Here is a 27,057-nt window from a genome sequence, read left to right as displayed (position 1 = left end):
TCCACTACACCACCTAGCCACCCCTAGAGTTACAATTCTTGAGAGTTATTAGAATCTTTCTCCCAAGTAGGGTTATAGCCTGTTTCATCCCATTGGTTAGCAGTCTCATGGATAAGTCATGGGTGTCCAATACTTGTGGCTAGGTATATTCTCTCCGTTAGAGTTACATTTCTCAAGAAGTATGAGAATCTTTTTTCCCATGCTGGGATATAGCTAGTTTCAACTTATTGGATATCAGTTGTTTTTTCTTTACCTCCCCCCCCTTTGTTTTATACCTTTTCATGTGTCTCTTGAACCTCCTGTTTGATGTCCAGATTTTCTATTTAGCTCTAGTATTTTCATCAGGACTTTCTGGGATTCTTCCATTTTGTTAAATGTCCATCTTTTCCCCTGAAAAAGAAGGCTCAGCTTTGTGGGATAGTAGATTCTTGGCTGCATTCCAAGTTCCCTTGATCTTCAGAATATCTAGTTCCAGGCCCTTCAATCCCTTAACGTTGATGTAGCATAATCCTTACTGTGTCTCCTTAGTATTTAAATTGATTATTTCTGGCTGCTTGCAGGATTTTCTCTTTTAACTGATAGTTCTGGAATTTGGTTACACCATTCCTTGGTGTTTTCATTTTAGGATCTCTTTCCAGAGGGGATCGATGTATTCTTTCAATAACTACTTTGCCCTCTGGTTCCATTATATCAGGGCAAATTTCCATCACTAGATCCTGTAATATTAAGTCCAGGATTTTTTTTCTCTTCAATGTTTTCAGGAAGTCCAATAATTCTCAGGTTGTCCCTCCTCAATCTATTCTCAAGCTTTTGTTAATGAGGTATTTTACATTTTCTTCTTTTTTTTCTATTTTTTGGTTTTTTTAACAGGCTCTTGCTATCTCATGATGTCATTAATTTCCACAGACTCCATTCCTTTTTTTTTTACAGAGGAGTTTTCTTCATTTACCTTTTGCAGCTCCTTTTCCAATTGTTCAATTCTATTTTTGAAAGAGCTTTCCATTTGACCAATTGAGGTTTTGAGAGAATTGTTTTCTTTTTTCACTTGTCTAATTGAGGATCTGAGAGAATTATTCTCATTTTGCATTTGTCCAATTGATGAATTGAGAGAGTTATCCTCATTTTGTATTTGTCCAATTGAGGATCTGAGAGAATTATTCTCATTTTGTATTTATCCAATTGTATTTTCCAATGATTTGTTTTCTTGTTGCAAGGTGTTAATTGACTCTCCCAAATTTTCCAATTTATTTTTAAACTCCTTCCTTATTTCTTCAAGGAAGTCTTTCTGTGCTAGAGACCAGATCATATTCTCCTCAGAGGTTCTAGGTCTCTGAGTTAGGGTCTTTTCCTTCCAAGAATTTTTCTATGGATCCACATTTTAACTGACCTTTCTTCATTTTGCTAAGACCTTGAGTTGAGAAGGAGTTGGTACACAGAGGTTTGGTGCTGGGATACCTAGAGGCTTTACTCACTGAGTGCAATATCTCCAGCTGGCCAGTAGGAGGTGCTGGTTGCTTTCTCTGGAGTGTTTGTGACCTTGATTGAGGCCTTCTCCCTTAGTCTGGAGGGAGTGATTGAAGCTGTTAAATACTTTTGTTTTCAATCAATGGTTGGCTCTACCCTGGGGTGAAGTCATCCCTCTCCCTATAGTTAGCTGAGCTGTTTCTTCTGCTCACACACACCTGTGCCTGGGGCAGAAGTAGTTTGTAATTGTGTTTGTTCTGGGAAGAAACCTCAGCTGCAATGGAGGCATGGACTCAGAGTTCCTCAGCCCAGAGGAACCTGGGGATGATGTCAGCAGCTCTCCTGCACCAGAACTTTCCCCCTAGTCCTGTCGGCAAGCTCCAGAGGGTCAGCGCCAACACCCATGCCTCTGCTCCCTAGTTGACCCAAGCATCCACAGTTGACCAGGCTCTAGCCAGCTGATCAAGCAGGTCCAGCTCTTGGGCCAACCCTGCAGCTACTCAGGCTGATCTGCAGGTGATCTGCTCTCTAAGCCCAGACTCACCCAGGACAATAGAAAACAAATCCTGAGGTAAATGTTCTTTCTCCTGGCTTTTCTTTCTGGGTTTTGGGGTTCATATTTCTGTAAAGAGGTTTGTTTTATATCATAGATGGGGAAAGATCAGGAGACTTTAGAACTGTGCCTGTCTTCTCTCCGCCATCTTGGCCAGAAGTCATCTACTTCTTATTTTGACCAAGTGCAAAATGCAAAATCAACTGATGGAAAAATGCTGAACAAACAGCATTATTAATAGACAAAATATTTATATTACTGAACTATTAACAGGTCAATGTTAGCTGCCACTGCACAGCGAGCTGCCTGTTCCTTCCTCCAACCTATTCCATACCAGCCACCAATAATCAGACAGACTCTAGTTTGCTCCATTTTTCAAGAAAAATTTTCTATAAGATCTGGCACTTCATCATGTTCCTCATAGATGTCTTCAGGCTTAGGGGTTTTACTATCCAACACTTGCCTTGGGAACTGGTCAGATAACTCTGTAAGACTCGTTGAGCTGTCAGCACTAAACTGGCTTAATATTCCAGGGAGCATTTCTATGATTGGCTTTGCTTCTGGAGGACCAGTGATTGCAAAGGTGTTGGCAGAGAGGGAAGCTTGGACTTTGGGGTTGTTGAAATGAATAACCATCCCATCATCTTTAATCATTTTTACCTCTTCAATACCAGCAATATTATTCACAGTCAGTTTTTGAGAGAACTCTGGAGTTTCTTGTCATCTGTTGTGGCCATTCTATGAACTACCTTCTTTCTGAAAGCTGTGCCCTTGTCTCCTATCCCGACCTGAGCCTGAAGCTTGGCCAGTTTTTCTTGATTAATTCTGTTGGTGGATCTGGAGCAGAAAGGAGTTTAGAAATCAAATGAAAAAAATTTGGGAAAAAATGCAAGAGAAAATTAACCATCTTACAACAAGAAAACAAATCATTTGAAAATACAATTGGACAAGTTCAAAAACACAATTGAGCAAATGGAAAAAGATAACTTCTTCAAAACTTGAATTAACCAATTGGAAAAGAAGATGCAAAAGGTAAATGAAGTTAACTTCTCTTAAAAAAATTAGAATCTGTGAAAACTGATTTCATGAGACATCAAAAATCTGTTAAATAAAAATTTTTAAAATGAAAAAATAGAATAAAATGTAAAATACCTCACCAGCAAAAACAATAGACCTGGAAAACAGATCCAGAAAAGACAATTTAAGAATCATAGGATTTATTGAAAACCTTGAAGGAAAAAAAAAGAGCCTGGACTTCATCCTTCAGGATATAGTGAAGGTGAATTTCCTTGAGATCCCAAAACCAGAGGAAAAAATAATCATTGAAAAAATACATTGATCACCTCCTGAACAGGATCCCAAAATGAAAATATCAAAAAATATTGTGGCTAAACTCCAGAACTATCAGATGAAAGAGAAAATCCTTCAAGTGACCAAAAAAAAAAGAATTCAAATACCAAGGATCCACAGTCAGGATTAAACAGGACCTGGTTGCATCAACATTAAGGGATCAAAGGGCCTGGAATATGATATTCTGGAGAGCAATGGAGTTTAGAATGCAGCAAAGAATTTACTATCCAGCAAAACTGAACCTTCTCTGCTAGGAGAAAAGATGAACATTTAATGAAATAGGAGACTTTCAACTTTTCCTGATGAAGAGGTAAACAGAAAATTTGGACTTCAAACAGAAGACTCAAGAGATACTTGAAGAGGTAAAATGGGGAAAAGAAAAAAACTGTTATAAAATAAGATGAAACTGGCTATATTCTCCCACCTGGAAGAAAGATTCTCATAACTTTTTAGAATTATAACTCTATTAGAGGGAATATACTTAGCCAGAAGGAATGGACACACATGACTTGTCTCTGATTCTGATAGAATGATTTAAAAATAATATCTCCTTAAAAGGGGGGGAACAGAAAAAATACGGGAGGAAGGAGCAGATTGAATGGAGTAAATTACATCACATGAAGAGGTACAAAGGACCTATTGCAATAGAAGGGAAGAAGGAAGGAGATAAGAACTACCTGAATCTTACTCTCATAAGATTTGGCTCAAAGAGGGATTAACACATTACACACCCAGTTTAGTTTAGAAACCTATCTTACCTTTCAAGTATTAAGAGGGGAAAAGGGGAAGGGGCAGAAAAAAGAGGAAACACTGAAGGAAATGGTATTCAGAAGCCAAATATCAGGGAATAAGGATAAGGTGGAAAAAAGGGGAAAATTACAAATGAAGGAAAGATAACGGCGGGGGGGGGATAAAGAGTTAGTAATTATAACTATGAATGTAAATTAGATGAACTATCCCATTAAACAGAAGTAGATAGCAGAGTGGATTAAAAACTAGAATCCTACAATATACTGCTTGTAAGAAATGCATTTGAAGCGTAAAGATACATACAGAGTAAAGAAAAAGGTTGGAGAAGAATATATCATGCTTCAGCTGAAGTAAAAAAAAGGCAGGGGTAGCAACCCTTATCTTAGACAAAACAGTTGCAAAAATAGATCCCATTAAAATAGATAAGGAAGAAAACTGTATCCTTCTAAAAGGTACCATAGACAATGAAGTGATTTCAATACTAAACATTTATGCACCAAGTGATAAAGCATCCACATTCTTAGAGGAGAAGCTGAATGAGTTATAGGAAGACATAGAGAGCAAAATTCTACTACTGGGAGACATCCATCTCCCTCTCTCAAAATTAGATAAATCTAACCATAAAATAAACAAGAAAGAAGTTAAAGAAGTAAATATAATATTAGAAAACTTTGACATGAAATACCTTTGGAAAAAATTCAATGGGGTTAGAAAGAAATATACCTTTTTTCTGCAGTACATGGCATCTACCCAAAAATTGACCATGTACTAGGGCATAAAAATGTCATAACTAAATGCATAAAGGCAGATCATGATGCAATAAAAATCATTTTACAATAATGGAACATGGATAAATAAACCTAAAATTAATTGGAAACTAAATAACTTCATTTTAAAGAATGAATGGATCAAACAATAAAGTATAGAAGGAATTAATGATTTCATCCAAGACAATAACAATAAAAAGACAACAAACCAAAACTTATGGGATATAGCCAAAGCAATCAGTAGGAGATATATTATATCTCTAAATGCTTATATGAATAAAATAAAGAATGGGGAAATCAATGAATTGAGTTTGCAACTAAAAATGTTAGAGAAAGAACAAATTAAAAAACCCCAATTAAATACCAAAGTAGAAATTCTAAAAAATAAAGGAGAAATTTAATAAATCAAAAGAAAGAAAACTACTGAGTTAATAAATAAAACAGAGTTGGTTTTATGAAAAACCAATAAAATAAATAAACCTTTGGTTGATTTGATTGATTACAAAAAAGAAAGAAGAAAACCAAATTACTAGTATCAAAAATGAAAATGGTGCACTCACCATCAATAAGGAGGAAATTAAAGTAATAATTCAGCACTATTTGCCTATTTGCCAATAAATTTCATTAAGTAAAATGTATTAATACTTACAAAAATATAAGTTGCCCAAGTTAAATGAAGAGGAAATTAAATACCTAAATAACTCTATCTCAGAAAAAGAAATTCAACGAGCCATCAACGAATTCCTCAAGAAAAATCTCCAGGGCCAGATGAATTCACAACTGAATTCTATCAGAATTCAGGGAATAACTGGTTCCAATTCTATATAAACTATTTGGAAAAATAGATGAAGATGGACCTCCACCTAATTCCTTCTATGACACCAATATGATGCTGATACCTGAACCAAGAGGAGTCAAACAGAACAAAAATTATAGACCAGTTTCCCTAGTGAATATGAATGCAAAAATTTTAAATAAAATATTAGCAAAGCAATCACAGCAAGTTATCACTAGAATAATATACTACGACCAAGCCAGATTTATTCCAGGAATGTAGGGTTGGTTCAATATTAGGGAAACTGTCAGAATAATTGACTATGTCAATAACAATCCTAACATAAATCATATGATTATCTCAATAGATGCTAAAAAAGCCTTTGACAAAGTGCAGCACCCATACCCACTAAAACACTAGAGTGCATGGGAATAAGTTGATTGTTCTGATTGTTTTCTGAAACCATCAACAAGCATTATATGCAATAGAGGTAAGATAGAAGCATTCCCAATAAGATCAGGGTGAAAAAAATGTGCCCATTAACACCACTCCTATTTAATATTGTAATTAGAAATGTTAGCTTCAGCAGTAAGAGAAGAAAAAGAAATTTACGGAATTAGAATTAGGAAGGAAGGAAGGGGCAGCTAGGTGGTGCATTGGATAGAGCACTGGTCCTGGAGTCAGAAAGGCCTGAGTTAAGTCAGACACTTAATAATTGCTTAGCTGTGTGACCTTGGGCCACTTAACACTTTTACCTTAAATAAACACACTTTTTAAAAAATAGAATTGGGAAGGAAGAAACAAAACTATCACTCTTTGCAGATGACATGATGGTATACCTAGAGAACCCTAAATAATGATCTAAAAAACTACTGAAAACAATTAGCATCTTTAACAAAGTTGAAGACTATAAAACAAACCTCATAAATCCTCAGCAATATATTACCAACAAGATACAGTAGCAAGAGTTAGGAAGAGAAATCCCATTTAAAATAACATCAGAAAACATAAAATACTTAGGAGTCTACCTGCCAAGGCAGACTCAAAATATCTATGAAAATAACTATAAAACATTTTGCACACAAAATCACATCTAAACTGGGTAAATATCAATTGCTCATGGATAGGCTAAGCCAATATAATAAAAAGGACAATTCTACCTAATTTAAACTACTTATTTAGTGCCATACCAATCAAACATTTCAAAAAATTATTTTGGTGAGCTAGAAAAAATTGTACTAAATTCATATGGAGAAATAATGTCAAGAATATCAAGGGATTTGATGGAAAAAAATGCTAAAGAAGGCAGCTTAGCCTTACCAGATCTGAAATAATATTATAAAGCATAAGTCATCAAAACTATCTGGTACTGGCTAAGAACAGTGGTGGATCAGTGGAATAGATTAGGTGCAAAAGAGACAGCAGGAAATGATTATATTAATCTGCTATTTGATAAACCCAGAGTCCAGCTTCTGGGATAAGAACTCAATCTTCAATAAAAAACTACTGGGAAAACTGTAAGATAATATGGCAGAAACTAGGATTAGACCAACATCTCACATCCTATACCAAAATAAGATCAAAATGGGTGCAGGATTTAGACATACAAGAAAATATTTTAAGCAAATTAGGAGAACAAGGAATACTTTACCTGTCAAATATGGAGAGGGTAATTTACAATCAAGGAAGAGATGGAGAACATTAAAAAAAATCAAACTGGATAATTTTGATTACATTAAATTAAAAAGCTTTTGTATAAATAAAACCACTTTAAGCAAGATCAAAAGAAATATAGTAAATTGGAAAAAAGTTTACAGATTCATTCCTAAAATATATAGGGAGCTGAGTCAAATTTATAAAAAAAAATGTCATTCCCCAATTGACAAATGGTCAAAAGATATGCAAAGGCATTTTTCAGATGAGGAAATCAAAGCTATCTCTAGTCATATGAAAAGATGCTTTAAGCATTACTGATTAGATAAATGGAAATTAAAGCATCTCTGAGGTACTACCTCAAACCTCTCAGATTGGCCAATATGACCAGAAAGGATAATAATCAATGTCGGAAGGGATGTGGGAAATCTGGGACACTAATGCATTGTTGGTGGAGCTGTGAACTGATCCAACCTTTCTGGAGAGCAATTTGGAATTATGCCCAAAGGACAATAAAAATGTGCATACCCTTTGATTCAGAAATATTATTATTGAATCTATATCATGAAGAGATCATGAAAAGGGGTAAAAACCCTATATTGTTCCAATAGAAATCAGGAGGGATGGATTTTCAGAGAAATTTGGAAAGATGTACATGAATTGATGTTCAGTGAGATGAGCAGAACCAGAAGAATATTATACACCTTAAAAACAACACGGAGCAATGATCAGCCTTGATGGACTTGCTTACTCCATCAGTACAATAATCAAGGAAAATGTTAGGGGAATCTGTGATGGAGAATACCATCTATATCCAGAGAAAGAACTGTGAGTTTAAATGAAGACCAAAGATTATTATCTTCAATTTTTAAAAAGTCATTTTTTGTATAACATAATTTTGCCATCTCTAATATTTTCTTTCCTCCTTAAGGAATTTTTTCCTCTCAACACATTCAATTTTGATATATGCATATCACTGAAACTATGTAAAGACTTTCAGTTTGCCTTCTGTTGGGGTGAGAGGGGAGGGAAGGTAGGGAGGGGGGAATTGAAAAATTCAAAACCTTGCAAAAATCAATTGGCAGACACTACTATTGTATATAATTGGACAACAAAAAATTTATATAATAAAAGAAAGTTTATGAGCTGTACTTGCAGGCTTTGTATCTTTAAATTTTATGGAATTCTTTACATAACACACAATAATATCTGAAAATTCTTCCCCAAATGTTTAATTTTTAAAAAATAACTGTTCATAACATTTCTGTAGTTGTCCCAGGTCCTTTTCTAATCAATAGCTACTCCACATTCAAAGAATATTTTTAAATTTAATTAATTCAAAAAAACATTTATTTAATACCTACTATATGTATGATACTAAACAAAACTAGGGAGTATTCAAAGACAACAAAGTTGCCTTTAGAAAACTTACCCTCTCTGCAAGGGGCTATAAAAGACACAGTTATAATGAAAAATATGCAATAAGTGAATGAAAATAAAATGAATGAAAAATAATGAGGAGTGAGAGAAGAGATAATTGGAGGAATCAGGAAAGGACTGTGTAGGAAATGACATTCAACCTAAGTCTTGAAGGAAGTTATGAATTTGAAGAATTAAAAATGAAGAGAGAGCATATATCAGAAATGAGTTTACAAGGGCAACAAGGCAGAAGATGGAATGTTGTCTAGAGAAAACAACCAACATGCCAATTTGGCTAGAGAATAGGATAAAGGAGAAAAATAGGTCAATGAGGAAAAATGAAAACTCAGTCTAGAAAGGTACGCTGGAACTAGATGATTTAGGGATTTCAATGTCTGACATAGAAGAATCTGAATTTTATCCTAAAAACAATAGTGAGACACTAAAACATCTGGAATGGGGGTTTCCATGGTCAGAGCTGGACACTAGGAAAATTTTAACTCCCTCTTCTTCATTCCCTATCCTTTCATTAAAGTTCTTTATCTAAGAGTTTTACCCTAAAAAAATATACAACAAAATAAATGGTATGAACTAATGTTATACAGTTAGAGAGACTTGGATTAGATATAAGGAAGAATACTCAAGTATAAAAATTGGAACCTTCCAACATGGGCATTCAAAATAGACTTAAAAATTCCAACTTCTGAAATCTTTAATGAGAAAATTAGGCAGTTTTTATTAGTACTGAGGGAAAAAAAGGTCATGAAAACATGCCTGAAAACAGAACTCCTAAATTTGTTTCCAATTATTTATTTCCCACTATTCCTTAATATTATTTTTTTCCTTCTAGACAAGCCTCATTACTGACTTGAACAAACCATAGTTATTCCTGGTTCTAAAAGTTTGTTTATAATAGATTTTTTCCCTACTGAAAAGTCCATTTCAGCCTGTCACTGGTATCACGCAAAGGTGTCATTATTTCAAGGTTGCCAAGAAGTTAAAGTCAGATTCTGATGAACAGGATGGATTAGTCTCCAGGAAACAGCAGGGCAAAAGTGAAGAGTATAAGTTCTGATTCAGAGGACCCAAAACCATATCTGGAAAGTCACAGGATGGTGTTAACACCTAAGCCAAGAGATTACTACAAGACTCTCCAGAGTCTTGGCCTATAACAAGAAAGAGAAGTATGAGGTAAGATGCCACAGGGCTTCTGCACTATGTTAAGCTAGGGTACCTCAAATTTATCTGATCTGCTTTACTCTTTCAGCAATCTGCCTTATCACTGAACAGGGTCCTTTCATTGTAGCCTCTGTAGAAAAAAAAATTCTGAAGATAAGGTGAAATATAAAAGATTTTCCAGAAGTAAGAAAAACTTGAGATCTGGCACCCAAATCATCACCTTCTTAATACTTTTCTTGCTGCTATCATACTGGATTTAAGAATAATATACCAAAAGAGTGGGGTTTTTTTAAATCACTTATGAGCAAAAGAGGATTAAAAAAAGCATCATTCATCACTTTTTTAATAATTTTTTTAATTTACTAATTCTTTATAATGATCAAAGTCTTACCATTAAGTAACTGAATTAGTTAAGAGTAGAATTATCCTCCAGGTAAAGTTTAATTCATCATTGATAGATATTTACATGTATGTGTTATCGATGACTATATATATCAATGAAATGAATTAATAGCAGTAAGATCAAAAGTCATGCCCCACAGATCTTAATCCTTTCAGTTCCTGCACTCTTCTCCTACTATAGTAATTGGTCCTTACTTGGATACTATTTCATACAAACCCTAAACATATATCATTTTTTCCCTCTACTATTTGCCATATTCTTGCCACCATGGGTGAATTCTCTATCCCTCTTTTCCCTTCATACCCCCAGCTCTTCAAATCTGGAGTCAATAAAATCTATTATGCCATTCTTACTGCAAAGGATGCATTGTATCATTCTATTCTATTTTAGGTCCAGTCACCATTCCTGTGCCTTCTCACACCAAAATGTCCCTTTCAATACAGCACTCCACTTCAATCAATCAAAATGCATGAGAGCTGGGAACAGCCACACTTTTGTATGTGTGTGTGCTTAGTGTGTACACCAAGTATGTAGACATATAATTCATGTTTAATAATTGTTTATTTTCATTTATTCATAGAAACAAATTGAGTACATTCCTTTTTATTTTCTATTTTCCTTAGAACAGCAATAATATTTAGAATCCTACATTCAGGTTTTGGCTACAGGAAGAAGTTCCCAGTAATACTGACAGTACTGTAACCTGTATAGTATGTCTAGACTAGCCTGTTTCTTTCCAAAATGATTCTGAGTCTGACTGTCATAAAATCCTTGTAGGTCAGGTCTCTAATGTTTTGGAAATCAAAAAAATCCATAGACATTTAGAAAATCTATCATGTACCCTTTCCTCAGCCTAACCTGTCTGAAGAGTTTCACAAATCACACATCATAATGAGAAATTTCAAGTCTCCCATAACTATAATTATGTTATCCTTCTTGCCTTCCTTATCACATCATATATTTCCCTGTCCAAGCTCTTTTGTCCTAGGGGTTTGAAACATATGCCTCTCTCTTTTTATTCCCCAGTCCTCTTATCTGAAAATTCAGTTTATATTGCTTCTTTTAAACCCTTTAAAATTTTTGGAAGATTTATTGTCTTTAAAATGTTTTCCTTACTGTAAATTAGCCAACAGCTTCATCATTAGTGTCCCTTGTTCACCACTTCTTAACTTTCAAGGACAATACAAAATGTCATATTTTAGATTTTTCTTTACCACATGGGAAAGTGACATTTCTATAAAATGTTTGTACTTCATATTTTTCTTCTGTCACCCATGCTGTGAATATTTTGTTTCTAATATCCCTAGCCTACAGGCACAGACACTCGATAATTTTCTATTTCTTCTCTTGTCTGACTTTGTCTGCTTATATTTAGATTGTCATATCTTCTGTTTTTATTCAACATAGAATTTTATGAAGGTTTAATTCTGAGGGTGAAGGTGCTTCATCTCATAACCTTTTCTGTTTATAGTTTGGGAGTCACCAAAAGAAGAGCATTCCTCATTTCTAAAAACAGTTCTCAATCATTTTTGAGTGTGTGGCATGGAACTTATGTCTTGGAAATCTGGTGCAGATGGTGGTCCTTTCCTCAAAATATTGATTTTAAATGTACGAAATAAAATACGTATTATTGCAAAGGAAGTCAATTATATGGAAACAGAATTATCAAAATATTTTTTAAAACTAATTCATGAAACTCAGTTTAAGAAATCATGGTCTAGACCATTCCATCTAGCTATGTCTGCTATCAGGTTTTTCATTTATCCCACTGTTCCCCTACTTCTCATTAACACTTCTAGATCATACCCTCAGTCCCTTAGGAAATTTGTCTAAATGTTGGATCTAGATTTATCTAAATGTTGGATAGAATTCCTTTCTTGGAGCTGCAATGCCAAAATGATAGACAAGAAAATGCAAAAATACCTAATCTATGTTACTTGGCCCCAGAATGAAGCATTTTTAACATTCAAACTGAATTATGGAGTGGCAGAGTCAATGAAAGGTCAGAGTAAAACATTCTACAAGCCCAAGACAACTTAGGAGCTCTCAAACCTGAAATAGTAAGGGGGACCCAATATCAAAGGACTCCTTGCTAGACCCTTGGACCGAAGACCAGAGGCTGTTTGGTAAACCTATTGCCTCTACCTGCTCCTTAGTCATAGTTCAAGAGCAGAGAGGAGCATTTTTGGTCAAGAGGAACATTATTGCTTTTTGGTCACAAGGTGATATTATCCTTTCTGATGTCAAGGGAGAAAGAAGCCTGAGGAGCAATTTTGTTTCTAAGTTAGAGGGATCAAAGACCCTGAGGAACAGTATTGATTGCATTCCCAAAAGAGCAGGGGCTCTGTTTGGTTCTTGTCCTATGTTATTAAAGAAGACCAACTGTGTTTGAGACAAATTACAGTATGTTCAACTGTGACTGATCAAACCAATGTGAGCTCAGGATGCTCTACTACAGGTTAGGCACATGTGAACACCTGGGAGTAGTTACTCTAAACTTATGTATATCATATTCCTTTTGAGCTGCTTCAATTCTGCCTTCCTCATAGAGTGCAGCACCCTCACTGAGGGCATGCCTTGCTGGGTGGTCCTGTGTCATTTTCTCCCATGCTATACAATCAAGTCTAAAGTTCTTCAGTGAGATCTTTAGGGTATCTCAGTGTCACTTCTCTTGAGCCCCTTGTGAGCACTTGCCCTGTGTAAGTTCTTCATAAAATAATTTTTTTGGCAAGCATATGTCTGATATTCTAACAACATGTTGGACCCATCATACAATCTCTGCAGTAATGTTAGAATACTAGGCAGTTTAGTTAGAGAAAGTACCTCAGTGTCTGGTATCTTCTCCTGCCAGGTGATCTTCAGAATCTTCCTAAGAAAATTTAAATGGAAGCATTTTAGTTTCTGACATGACCCTGGTAGACTGTCCAGGCTTCACAGCCATATAGCAATGAGGTCAACACAATGCCTCTGTAGACCTTCAGGGTTCTACCCTGGGTAAGGAATATACCTCTCCCTATATCACACCATTTTGGAGGCACCAAAAATTTTCAAACCCCATAAATAGCAATACACACACACACACACACACGCAGGCACACAGTCATATAATGTACAAACTTAAAACTTAAGACAGTGCTCCTCTATAATGGGAAAAAAGTCCAGCACTAACATGAAATTCAAAATCAAGAAATAGGATGGATAACATATACACTTAATTGTATATGGAAACCTATCTTACCCTAGAGGAAAGTTGAAAGAGGGGAGGGGAAGTACTAGAAGGAAGGGAAGATTATGGGAGGTAATAGTCAGATGCAAAACATTTTTGAGGATGGATAGAGTAAAAGGAGAAAGAGAATAGAATAAATGGGAATGGGGGAAATAGGATGAAGGGAAAAACAACAAAGTTAACTATGGGGGGGAATATTGACATAAGTTTCTCTGGTAAAGACTTCATTTCTCAAACAGAGAACCAAGTCAAATTTATAAAAAAAAAAAAATAAGAACCATTCCCCAACTGATAAATGATCAAAAGATATGAACAGTTTTTGGATAAGTTTTCACCGCTATCTATGGCCATATTAAAAAAATATCCTAACTCATATTGAATGGAGAAATGTAAACAATTCTGATGGACTACCATTTATCTATTAGATTGTCTAATAGGACAGAAAAAGAAATTGACGAATGTTGGAAGGGAAGGAGAATAAGACATTAATGAATTGTTGGAGGAATCTGTAGAGCAATTTGGCACTATGCTCAAAAGACTATAAAACCATGCCTATCTTTTGACCCAACAATACCAATATCACATCTACATTCCAGAAAATTTGAAAAGTAGGAAGGAAAAGGACCTCTAACTTAAAGGATATTTATAATAACTCTTTTCTGGTGGCAAGTAATTGGAAATCCATCAGTTAGGGAATGACTGAACAAATTGTGGTTTGGGATTATGATGGAATGGTATTCTGTTATAAGAAATGTTGAACAGGATACTCTCATTAAAACCTGGAAAGTCTTAAATAATCAGATGCAATGGGAAATGTACTTTATACAAAAGTGATAGCAATATTTTAAGGTGATCAGCTGTAAATGACTTAGCTTTTCTCAGAACTTCTGTGATGCAAAACAACTCTTAAAAACTATGATAAAAAATACTATTCATCCCCAAAGACAGACTAGAAGCATACTTTTTAAAATTTTATTTTTCTTGAGATTTTTCCTTTGGAAAGGAGGGCATCTATGGTTGCTTTCACAATATGAATATTATAGAAATGTTTTGCATGACTACACATTTTTAACCTATATCAAATAGCTTGCTTTCTCAATGAGCAGGGAAAGGAAAATTTTGAACTCAAAGTTTTAAAAATGAATGTCAAAATTTGTTTTTACATGTAATCAGGGAAAATAAAATTAAAAATACAACAAACACTCAAAAAATTAGAGAGGAAATGAATAAAAAGAAACCTGAATGTAAAAAACTTCTATGGAGACAGGGAAGATCAAGATATAAATTCATAAGAGAGCAGTGAAGTCAAAATAGCTATAAGCAAAGCCTCAATTTAAAAAATTGTGAATTGAACACAAGCCTAACAAGAACACCTTGAAGAGCTTAAATTTTTTTTCAAAAATCAAATAAAAGTGGCAATGTAAAAATTAAGTAAAGAAATGAGAGCAAAGAATAAATATTATAAAAAGATGATTAATTGTTTTTTTAAAAGGTCCAAAAATACTGAAGAAAATAGCACCTTAAAAAACAAAATTGGTCAACTGAAAAGTTGGGTTCAAAAATTAGATAATGAAAATAACTCCTTAAGAAGCAGAATTGGCTAAATGTAAAAAAAGATGTAAAAGCTCATTGAAGAAAATAAATCTTTAAAAATTAGAATTGGGCAAATGTAAGTAATGACTCCATGAGGCATCAAGAAACAATAAAACAAAGTAAGGAGAATAGAAAATAGAAAAAAAGACAAAGTATCTTTTTAGAAAAACAACTAACTTGGAAAATAAATTGAGATATAATTTAAGAATTATTAGACTACCTGAAAGTCATGATAAAAGAAAGAGCCTAGAAATAAGATTTCAAGAAATTATCAAGAAAAACTATTTTGATATCCTAGAACCAGAGGGCAAAATAGAAATGGAAAGAATTTGCAAATCATTACCTGAAAGTTAAGTCAAAAAAAAAAAAAACTTCAAGGATATTATAGCCAAATTCCAGACTACCCAAGTCAAAGAGAAAAATTTTCAAACAACCAGAAAGAAAACATTCAAAAACTGGAGCCATGGTGTGAATTACATAATTTTTAGCAGCTACCTTGTTGAAGGAGCAAAGTACTTGGATTATGATCTACAAGACCAAACACCTAAGATTTAAAAATAAGCTTCCAGCAAAACTGAATACAATTTTTCTGGAGGAAAAAAATATATATATATTTAAGGAAATAGAGGATTTTCAAGCATTCCTGATCAAAAGATCAGATCTGCATAGAAAATTTAGCTTTCAAATTATAAGACTCAAGAGAAGTATAAAAAGGTAGCAATAAAAGAGAAATCTAAGGGACTCAAGTTTAAACAGTTTACTTTTAATCATATTGTTGAATGTAAAGAGAGGCACTCAACCATAAAATGGTAGTAGAGAGTACAATAGAAACAGACAGAGTTAAAATAAGGGGCTAGGACGCATTCTATTATACTTTAGCTGAAGCAAAAGGGGGGAAAAAGCATTGGTAGCTATCATGAGCACAAAGCAAAAGCAAAAATAAACCTAATTAAAAGGGAAAAGTAGAGAAACCACATATGTACCAAAATCATCCATATTCTTAAAGAAGTTAAATGAATTGCAGAAGGAAACAGTAAAACTCTTCTAGTGGTAGACCTCAACTTATCCCACTAAAGCTAGATAATCTAACCATAAAATAAAGTAGAAGTAAAGATGAATAGACTTTAGAAAAGTTAGATGATAAATTTCTGGAGAAAACTGAATGGGAATACAAGAGAATACTTTTTTCTCAGTAGTATATGGCACCATCAAAAAATTTACATGTATAAAGAAAGAAAAACTTCACAAACAAATACAAAAAAAAATCAAAAAATATTAAATGCACCCTTTTTAGACAATAATGTAATAAAAAGTACCTTTAACATAAGAATGGGGAAGCACAGTTTAAAAATTATTTGTAAACTAAATAATCCAATCCTTAAAAAACTGAATGTGTCGAAGAACAAAGAGAAAAATTTTCAAACAACCAGAAAGAAAACATTCCAAAACTGAAGCCATGGTGTGAATTGCATAATTTTTAGCAGCTACCTTGTCAAAGGAGCAAAGTACTTGGATTATGATCTACAAGACCAAAGACCTAAGATTTAAAAATAAGCTTCCAGCAAAACTGAATACAATTTTTCTGGAGGAAAAAAATATATATTTAAGGAAATAGAGGATTTTCAAGCATTCCTGATCAAAAGATCAGATCTGCATAGAAACAATAATTTCATTAAATAGAATGACAACAATGAGACACCATTCTAAAATCTGCGTGCTGCAGTCAAAGCAGTATTTGGTGAAATTTTATATTTCTGAATGTATGCATCAGAAAAAGAGAGAAAGAGCATATCAATGATTGTGCATGCAACCAAAATAAATTCAAAAAAAAGAAAAGTTTAAAGTTTAAAATCCCCAACTAAAATGAAAATCCTGAAAATCAAAAGAGAGATTAATAAAATTGAAAGTAAGTAAAATGAACTAATAAATAAAACTGGGATCCAACTTTATGAAAAAATATAGTAACTATGCTACTGGTTAATTTGGTTTTTAAAAAAAGAAAATAAAACAAAATTGAAAGTATCCAAAAAAGGAAAAAGATAAATGAATCATAAATGTACTACCATTAAAGTAATTAATTGGGCTCATTTTATGCAATTACATGCCAGCAAAAATATAATCTAAGGTAAATGAATGAATATTTACAAAAAATATATGCCATCCAGAATACTAGAAGAGGAAACAGAATACTAAAATAACCATATCTTATACAAAGAAATTGAACAATGATCTCCCTAAGAAAAAATTCCCAAGATCAAATATATTTATGTGTATTATATCACATTTTAAGGAATGTTAATCATATTGGTGAATGTTAAAAAGAGGAACTCAACCATAAAATGGAAGTAGAGAGTACAATAGAAAGGAATAATTAAAGGAATAATTAATCCCAACATTATATAAAAACTTGAAAAAATAGGCAAAGATAGAATCCTACAAAATTTCATTTATGACTCAAATATAGTTTTGATATGTAAAAAGAGAGAGTAAAAACAGAAAAAAACTATAAACTAATTCCCTTAATGAATATTGATGTAATTTTTTAAAAATAAAATACTTGCAAGGAAGTTATAGCAATATATCACAATGCTATATTGTGTATACTAGGTGGGATCAATAACAGGAATGCAAGGATGGTTCAATTAAAAAACTACTATCAACATAATTTGACCACATCAATGACAAAATCAATGAAAATCATACAATTTTAAGAACAGATGCATTAAAAAGCCTTTGGCAAAATACAACACATATTCAATATAAAAAGAACAATAAAAAGCATAGAAATAAATGGAAACTATTAAAATGGAGCAATATTATTTGTGTGGGGCTAAACTTGAAGCTTTCTCAGTCAGATCATAAATGAAGCAAGGCTATCCATTATCACCATTATTATTTAATATTGTGCTAGAAATGCCAACTGATGAACTGAGCAGGACCAGTATACATAGTATTATACATATTATTGGCAATATTGTGTGTAATAATAAATTGTTAATCATCAAAATCACTGGCTAGGTTAATAAAATGGTAGAACGGTGGAATTAGATTAGTGGATAGAGCACTGAGTTTAGAATCAGGAATGTTCATTTGCAGGATTTCAAATCTGGTCTAAGATATTTGCTATCTGTGTCATGCTGGGCAAATCACTTAATCCTGTTTGCCTTAGTTTCCTCATCTGTAAAATGAACTCAAAAAGGAAATAACAAATCATCTTAGTGTCTTTGTCAAGAAAATCCAAATAGGGTCATAAATAGTTGACCTCAACTGAAATGACTGAGCAACAACAAAATGCTGGAAAAATAGGAAACTAAGTAGACAGAACATAGGTACAGACATGCATCTCATGTTGTAGACCAAGATAAAGTCTGAATGGATAAATAGTTTAGACATAAATGGTGATGCCATGAACAAAATTTGGGAAGCATAGAAAATTTTCCTGTGGGTAAGAAAAGAGTTTATGACTAAATAAGAGACAGAGAGGATTCAGAAAAGTAGAAGAGTATTAAATTAAATTTTAAAACTTTTGCACAAAAAAATAATTCAAAAATTAGGAGAAAAACCAAAAACTGAAAAAAAACTATATCATATATAAAGGCCTTATTTCTGATAAAGGCCTTATTTCTCTGAGCCAAAAACAAGTCATTCCTCAGTTTCTTATGTGGTCAAAGGATATGAACAGGCAGTTTACAGAAGAAATCTAAATTCTCTAAAATCACTATTTGTTAGAGAATTGCAGATTAAAACACTGCTGAGTTACTACATCACATTTATTAGCTTGGCTACAGTGCTAGAAAAAGAAAATAACAAATACTGTAGGGGATATGGGAAAATAGGCATACTATCAGTAGAGATATGAATTATTTCAAGTGTTCTGGAGACTAATTTGGAACTGTGCCCAAAAAGCTACAAAATTGCACATACTTTTTGACAGATATAATTCTATTAAGTCTGTATCCCAAAGAAATCAAGGAAAAAAGAAAAGGACCTATTTGTATAATAGGGCAGCTAAGTGGTGCAGTGGATAGAGCACCAGCACTGGAGTCAGGAGGACCTGAGTTCAAACCTGACCTCAGACACTTAATACTTAGCTGAGTGACCTTGGGTATGTCACTTGACCCCACTGCCTTGCAAAAAATAAATCTCTTTGTAGCAGCTTTGTGTGTATGTGTGTGTGTGTGTGTGTGTGTGCATGTGTGTGGTAACAAAGAACAAATATTCAAGGAAATGATCATCAATTGGAGAATGGATGATGAAGTTGCAGCATATGATTTTGATGGAAGTCTAGCAAAATAAAGTAAATAAAGTGAGTAAAACCAGGAGAACACAGTAAACACTAAGAGCAATATGATAATAATGATCAACTGTAAAAGTCAACTTCTGTGATCAGGACAGTGATCCAAGACAACTTCAAAGGACCGTGGTGAAAAATACTATTCACCTCCAGAAAATGAATGAACTCTGAATAACAACTATTGTCATTTAAATAACCAGGATAATCAACACAGCATAAAGGTATAAACAAAATTTTTAGCATCTAGATCAGAATCTCATCTCTTATACTTTCTTCCTTTTTGGTATTAGGCAAGTAACTTACTTTCCTTCAGTCTTTTTTACTTTATTTTTTCTTTATGATATCTTGTATCTTGTTTCTTTTGCAGCATGACTAATATAGAAATATTTTACATAACTCCACATGCATGATTGATATCACATTGCTTGCCTTTTCAAGGAGGGGTAAGGGAGGGAGGAAGGAGGGAGGAAAAGAAGTTGGAACTTCAAATTTTAAAAAATGAACATTAAAGATGTAACTAAGAATTATTTAATAAAATAAATTCATGTATATTATGTATATAACACATATACAGTTTCACTTGCTCTGTGAAGTCTTTTCACCATTTTACTTTGATTCCTTCTTTCTCTGAATATTCTATTAGTGATTTCAAATCTGGAATTGATAGATTTAAAGTCAAGGCTACTAAGAGAGAGAGAAAAAAGATACACACAATACCTATACAAATAGTTTAGTAAGATAAATAACAGAGACATACAACTTAAATTTGAGTTCACTGTTGTGATTTCATTTTAGTATTATTATCTTGTATTGTTATTGTCAGCATTTACAGCATCAGGATAACCAAAGAAATATGTAGAGTTAAAACAAAGTTTGAAATTTAGCATTTTAGATTTGAATTTTATCTCTTATGCTTTCTAGCTTTTTTATGTAGACCAAGGAATTTAATTTCCTTCATACTCAGCTTTGTTAACTGTAAAATGGAGATAATAATTAATGACTTTCAAAATAGATGGATATAAAGGAAGTCTTTAAAATATTTAGATGGATTTCAACTGCCTTTCATTTTTTAATCTAATTTTTACTGCAATTACATGCAAAGGTAGTTTACAACAATCATCCATATGCAAGTTTATGAGTTCCAAATTTTTCTACCACCCTTCCTTCCCTCCCCCTCCCCATAGCATCAAACAATCTGGTAAAGTTGTACATATATAATTGGGTTTTACATATGTATTCTTTATTACATACATATATATTACATACAAATTACAAAAATTTACATATTTTGTAAGAGGAATTAGAACTAAAGGGAAAAACATAAAAGAAATTTTTAAAAGTGGACATAGTATGCTTTGCTCTGGATTCAAACTTCATACTTTTTCTCTAGATGTGAATGGCATTTTCCATAACAGATCTCTCAAGATTATTCTTAATCACTAAACTGCTAAGAGGAGTTGAATCCATCATTGTTGATCATCTCCCAATTTCGTTAATTCATATAATGTACTCTTGCTTTTGTTCACTTCAATCAGCATCAGTTTATATAAGTCTTTTCTTGTTTTTCTGAAATCCAGCCACTCTTGATTTCTTTCAGAACAATAGTAACCTATAACATGCATAGACCTTAACTTGTTTAGCCATTCCCCAATTGATGGATATACCTTCAATTTTCAAATCTTTGCCACTACAAAAAGAGTTGCTATAAATATTTTTTTTATATTGTGGGACTTTTCCCATTTTTTGTGATCTCTTTGGGATATAGACTTATGAATGCTATTGCTGAATCAAAGGGTAAGCACAGTTTTATTACTATTTGGCATAATTTCAAATTACTCTCCAGAATAGATTAGTTCATAACTCTACCAGCAGTGCCTTAGTATTCCAGTTTTCCCACATCCTCTTCAACATTGATCATTTTCCTTTTATGTAATATTAAGTGATCTGATAGATGTGGAATAGTACCTCAGAACTGTTCTAATTTGCATTTCTATAATCAATAGTGACTTGGAATATTTTTTCATATGATTATAGATAGTTTTCATTTCTTCATCTAAAATTGCCTGTTCATATTCATTGATCATTTAATGATAATTGTAATCTTTAAATTTAATTCAGTTCTCTCTATATATTTTAGAAATGAGTCCTTTATCAGGAACATTCTCCATGAAAATTGTTTCCCATGTTTCTGCATTCCATCTAATCTTGGTTGCGTTGGTTTTATTTGTGCAAATTCATCCATTTTGCAATTTATAATTTCTCTAACTCTTGTTTGGTCATAAACTTCTCCCCCTTTCCATAGGTTTGACAGATAGATTATTTCTTGTTTTCTTAATTGGTCTGTGGTATTGCCTTTTATGTCTAATTCCTGCACCCATTTCAACTTTATTTTAATTTTCCATATGAGATGTGGGTCTTGCCTAGATTTTCCCATACTATTTTCCTAGCAGTTTTTGTTAAATAGTGAGTTCTTATCCCAGAACCTAGTGTCTTTGGTTTTATCAAACTGAATTACTATAGTCATTTACTATTACTTCAATTGTACCTAACCAAATCCACTGATTTCCTTCTATATTCCTTAGACAGTATCAAGCAGTTTTGGTGATTGCTGCTTTATAATATAGTTTTGGATCTGGTACAGCTAGACCACTTTCCTTTGTATTTTTTTTCATTAATTCCCTTGATATTCTTGACTTTTTGCTGCTCCAGATGAATTTTGTTACTGTTTTTTCTAGCTCTATAAAACAGTTTTTTGGTAGTTTGATTGGCATGGTACTGAATAAGTAATTTAGTAGAATTATCATTTTTATTATGTTAGCTTGGCCCAACTATGAGCAGTTGACATTTTGTAATGGGCTTTATGGGCTTATCTTGGAAAATAGATTCCCAAGTATTGTACATCTACAGTTACTTTAAATGGAATTTCCCTTTCCATTTCTTGCTCTTAGAATTTATTGGTCCTTTTGCAAATGTTGATTTAGGTAAGTTTACTTTATATAATGCTATTTTGTTAAAGTTGTTCATTGTTTCAAGTAGGTTATAATTGATTTCCTAGGGTTCTATAAGTATACCATCATATTATCTATAAAGAGTCAATTTTATTTCCTCACAATTATTCTAATTATTTCAGTTTCCTTTTCTTCTCATTGCTGAAGCTAATATTTCTATTACAATATTAAATAATAAAGGAGATAATGGGCATCCTAGTTTCACCCCTGATCTTATTGGAAATGCTGCTAGTTTATCACCATTACATGTAATGCTTGCTGATGGATTTAGGTAAATAGAACTTATCATTTTAAGGAAAACTCCATTTATTCTTATGCTTTCTGGTATTTTTCATAGGTACATTTTGTCAAAGGCTTGGTCAGCATCTGTTGAGATAGTCACATGATTTCTGTTAATATTGTTATTGATATGGTCAATTATAATGATTCTTTTCCTAATATTGAACAATCTCTGTATAACTGGTATAAATTCTACCTGATCAGGGTGTATTATCTTCACACTAACTTGCTACAATCTCTTTGCTAAAATTTTATTTGAAACTTTTCATCAATATTCATTAGGGAGATTGGGCTATAATTTTCCATGTCTGTTTTGGCTCTTCCTAGTTTAGATATCAGTACAATATTGGTGTCACAAAAGGAATTTGGCAGAACTTTCCCACCTATTTTTTGCTTTATAGATTAAAGCTCCGAATTATTACTTTAATTTCCTCTTCATTGGTGGTGAGTTCACCTGTTTAATTTTTGGCTTTTTTTCCAAGACAATGGAGTTAAGTGACATGACAAAGGCCACATAGTTAGGCAATTATTAAGTATCTGAGGTCAGATTTGAACTCAAGTCCTCCTGACTCCAGGGCCAGTGTTCTATCCATTGTGCAACCTAGCTGCCCTTTTCATTTTTGATACTGATACCTGGTTTTACTTTTTCCTTCTTTTTAATCAGATTAACCAAAAGTTCATCTATTTTATTGATTTTCTTAAATAAAACCAACTCAGTTTTATTACTGGTTCAATAATTTTCTTACTTTCAATTTATTAATTTCTCCTTTGATTTTTAGAACTTCTAATTTGTATTTAATTGAGAATCTTTAAATTTGTTCTTTTTCTACTTGTTTTAGTTGCATGTCCAATTTTTTGATCTCCTCTTCTCCAACTTATTCACATATTTAGAGATATAAATTTTACCCTAATAACCTTGGCTACATTATATAAGCTTTGTTATGCTGTCTCATCATTGTCATTGTCTTGAATTAAATTGTTGATTATCTCCATGATTTGCTGTTTAATTCCCTCATTCTTTAAAATTAGGCTATTTAATTTCAATTTATTTTTATTTTTATCTTTTCATGGCCCTTTAATACATGCAAATTTTTATTGCATCACAATCTGAAAAGCATGCATTCAATATTCTACCTTTCTGCATTTGATCGTAAGGTTTTTATGTCCTAGTACATGGACAAATCTTGTGTAGGTGCCATATACAAAAGAGAACATTCTTTTCTCTCCCCATTCAGTTTTCTCCAGACGCCTATCATATACATATTTTTTCTAAAATTCTATTCACCTTCTTAGCTTTCTTCTTATGTATTAGATGCATCTAATACTGAGAGAAGGAGATTTAGATCCTGCACTAATATAGTTTTTCCTAGCTATGTCTCTCTGTAACTTATTTAGCTTCTTCCATAAGAACAATTGTTTAATGGGCAGCTTAGTGGTGCACTGGATAGAGCATGGGCCTTAGAGTTAGGAGGACAGGAGTTCAAATTCTACCTCAGACATTTGACTCATACTAGCTTGGACAAGTCACTTAATCCTGATTTTCTCTCATCCAGGACCAACTCTAGTAATCCTGATTTGTATCAGACCACTTGCCCCAGATAGTTCTGGAGGAGAAAGCAAGGCTGGTGACTTAGCACAGCAAACCCTCACTCAAATTCAATTTAGGTGTTTGTCATGACATCACCTCCTTGATGTCATGGTCTTCTTCAAAAATGAAGGACAAACATTATTTGTTTAATACTGACATTGCTTCATTGTCTATGGCACCTTTTAAGAAAATGAGTTTCCTTCCTTATTCCTTTAAATGAAATCAATTTTTGCTTTTGCTTTGTCTGAGATAAGGATTACTACCTCTGCTTTTTTTAAAAAATTTTAATTGATGTATAATATATTTAGTTCCAATATTTTACCTTTACCTTGTAAAGATATATATATATATATATATATATATATATATATATATATATATATATATATATATATATATATATATATCCCTGCTCTAAATATATTTCTTGTAAACAACATATTGTAGGATTCTGGTTTTCAATACATTCTGCTATCCATTTTTTTATAGGAGAATTCATCCCATTCATATTTATAATTACAGAAATAACTCTCTATTTCCCTCCATGCTATCTTCTTTCATTTCTACTTTTCTCTTTCCTTTCCCCTTATCCCTCCACACCAATATTTAGTTTCTGACTGCTACCTCTCAGTCAGCTTTTCTTTTGATAAACTGGAATGTATGCTACTCTTTGAATCAAATCTGTTGAGAGTAATTATTATTCAATGTTCACATCCGCCCTTCTTTCCCTTCACTAAAAAGAGTTCTTTGTGCCTCTACATATGATTTTATTTATCATCTAATGTCTCTCCTTCTCTTAGTATAATCCTTCCTTTCATGTCTTGTTTTGAATCTTTGTGCCCCAACCTCTGTCATGCCATACAAGAACAATTCTCAAGGACTGATTGAATTATAAGCACCATTACCACATAATCACTTCATACTCACAGCCTCTGAGTACACTCCTTTGAATAGTCCCATTACAAATATAATTTTCAAGGGACATAAACCTCATCAAATTGTAATCAATTTATACCAGACCCTCTTCTCAAGTATCCTGTATAAAAATACAATCCTCTTGAAATAAATTATTGTGTAAAGCAAATTCAATTCCTATTCCATTTATACCTGCACCTCTAAATATACTCCTTCCAACTGTAACTAAAATATCATATAAAGTAAAATCATTTCATTTATTTATTTATTTATTTATTTATTCTACTTATACCCAGACGCTCTAAATTCACTTCCAATTGGCTCAAAAGAAATTCAACCTTCATCAGCTAAAGTATCATGTAAATAAAAATCAATTTATCTTCAAGATCTCTTTACATTCATACCCTCTTAATACCTTCCCTCCAACTATATTGAATCTTCATGGGTTAAAATATCAGCTAAAGCATCATGACTTTCATGATCAATCTATACCCATACCCTCTCTCTAAGTATGCTTCTTTTAACTATCTCAAATACAAGTATTGTTTTCCCACAAAAAGTTGCATAGAGTTTGATGGTTTTGAATAACAATTTTTCCCCTTTCCATTTATTTTTTACATGTCTCTTGAGTCTTATTTTACAGATGGAAATTTCTGTTCAGTTCTGGTCTTTCTATCAGGTAAGTCTGAAATTGCTCTACTTATTTGAAAATCCATCTTTTCTCCAATTTTTTTGGCAAGGTTTGATTCGTGGCTGGTATCCAATGCCCTTTGACCTCCAGAATATCATATTCCAAGCCCTCTAATCCTTTAATGTTGAAGTTGATAATTCCCATGTAATCCTGACTGTGATTTTTTGGTATTTATATTGATTCTTTTTTGGCAGTTTCCAATATTTTCTCCTTTAGCTGAAAATTCTGAAATTTGGCTTGGAGTTTTTATGTGGAATCTATTTCTGGAAGGCATCAGTGGATTTTTTTAAAGGACTATTTTATCTTCTTGTTCTAAGGTATTAGGGTAGTTTTCCATGACAGCTTTCTGAAAGATATTTTCCAGACTTTTTTTTTAATTGTGGTTTTCAGGTAGACAAACAATTCATACATTATCCATCCTGGATCTATTTTCCAAGTCATTCATTTTCCTAAGAGCTACTTTATATTTTCTTCTATTTTTTCAGCCTTTTGGCTTTGTTTGGTGGAATCTGAATGTCTTATTGAAATATTAGTTTCCATTTGTTAAATTCCAGTTTATAGAGTTTTATTTTCTTCAGTTTACCTTTGTGTTTCCTTTTCCAGTTGGTCAATTTTATGTTTAAATGAGTTGTTTTCCTTTTCCAGTAAGTTAATTTTACTTTTTGATAAGTTAATTTCCAATTGGTTGATTTTATGTTTGATGAGTTGCATTCCTAATTGATCATTTTTATTTTTAAAGGAGTAGTTTTCCTTTTCCATTTGGTCAAGTTTACTTCTAAAGTAAAATTGATTTCTTCAGTAAATTTTTAATTATTTTTCTGCATGACTGTCATTGTCTTTTCCATTTTTTTCCTCCTCTCTTCTTTGATTCTTAAAATCCTTTTTGAGCTCTTCCAAGAGATCTTTTTGGATTTGGGACCAATCAAAAGCTCCTTTGATTCTTCACATGTAGGCATTTTCTCACTGCTTTCCTTTTCTGAGATCCAGGTTTTATCTTTCCTATCAGGATAGTAGCTTTCTATGGTAAATATTTTTTTAGTTTTTTGTTTATTTTGAGAACCGAGCACTGCTTCTGAGACACTGGGAGTATAGACCCAAACTTTTTTGTCCTGGAGCCAGGATTTGGTCCCTGGCATACCACTTGCCTATG

At 32.9% G+C, this 27,057-nt stretch overlaps 1 pseudogene; it reads right to left on the bottom strand.

The window, feature by feature from the left end:
• Positions 1-2,392: 2,392 nt before the first annotated feature.
• The window catches only part of LOC141489365 (transcription factor BTF3 homolog 4 pseudogene), a 42,513-nt pseudogene continuing 17,848 nt past the window's right edge, over positions 2,393-27,057 (bottom strand).

Source organism: Macrotis lagotis, chromosome 5 (assembly GCF_037893015.1).
Source record: "Macrotis lagotis isolate mMagLag1 chromosome 5, bilby.v1.9.chrom.fasta, whole genome shotgun sequence".
NCBI classification, from domain to species: domain Eukaryota; kingdom Metazoa; phylum Chordata; class Mammalia; order Peramelemorphia; family Peramelidae; genus Macrotis; species Macrotis lagotis.
This window is presented reverse-complemented; position numbering and strand designations above follow the sequence as displayed.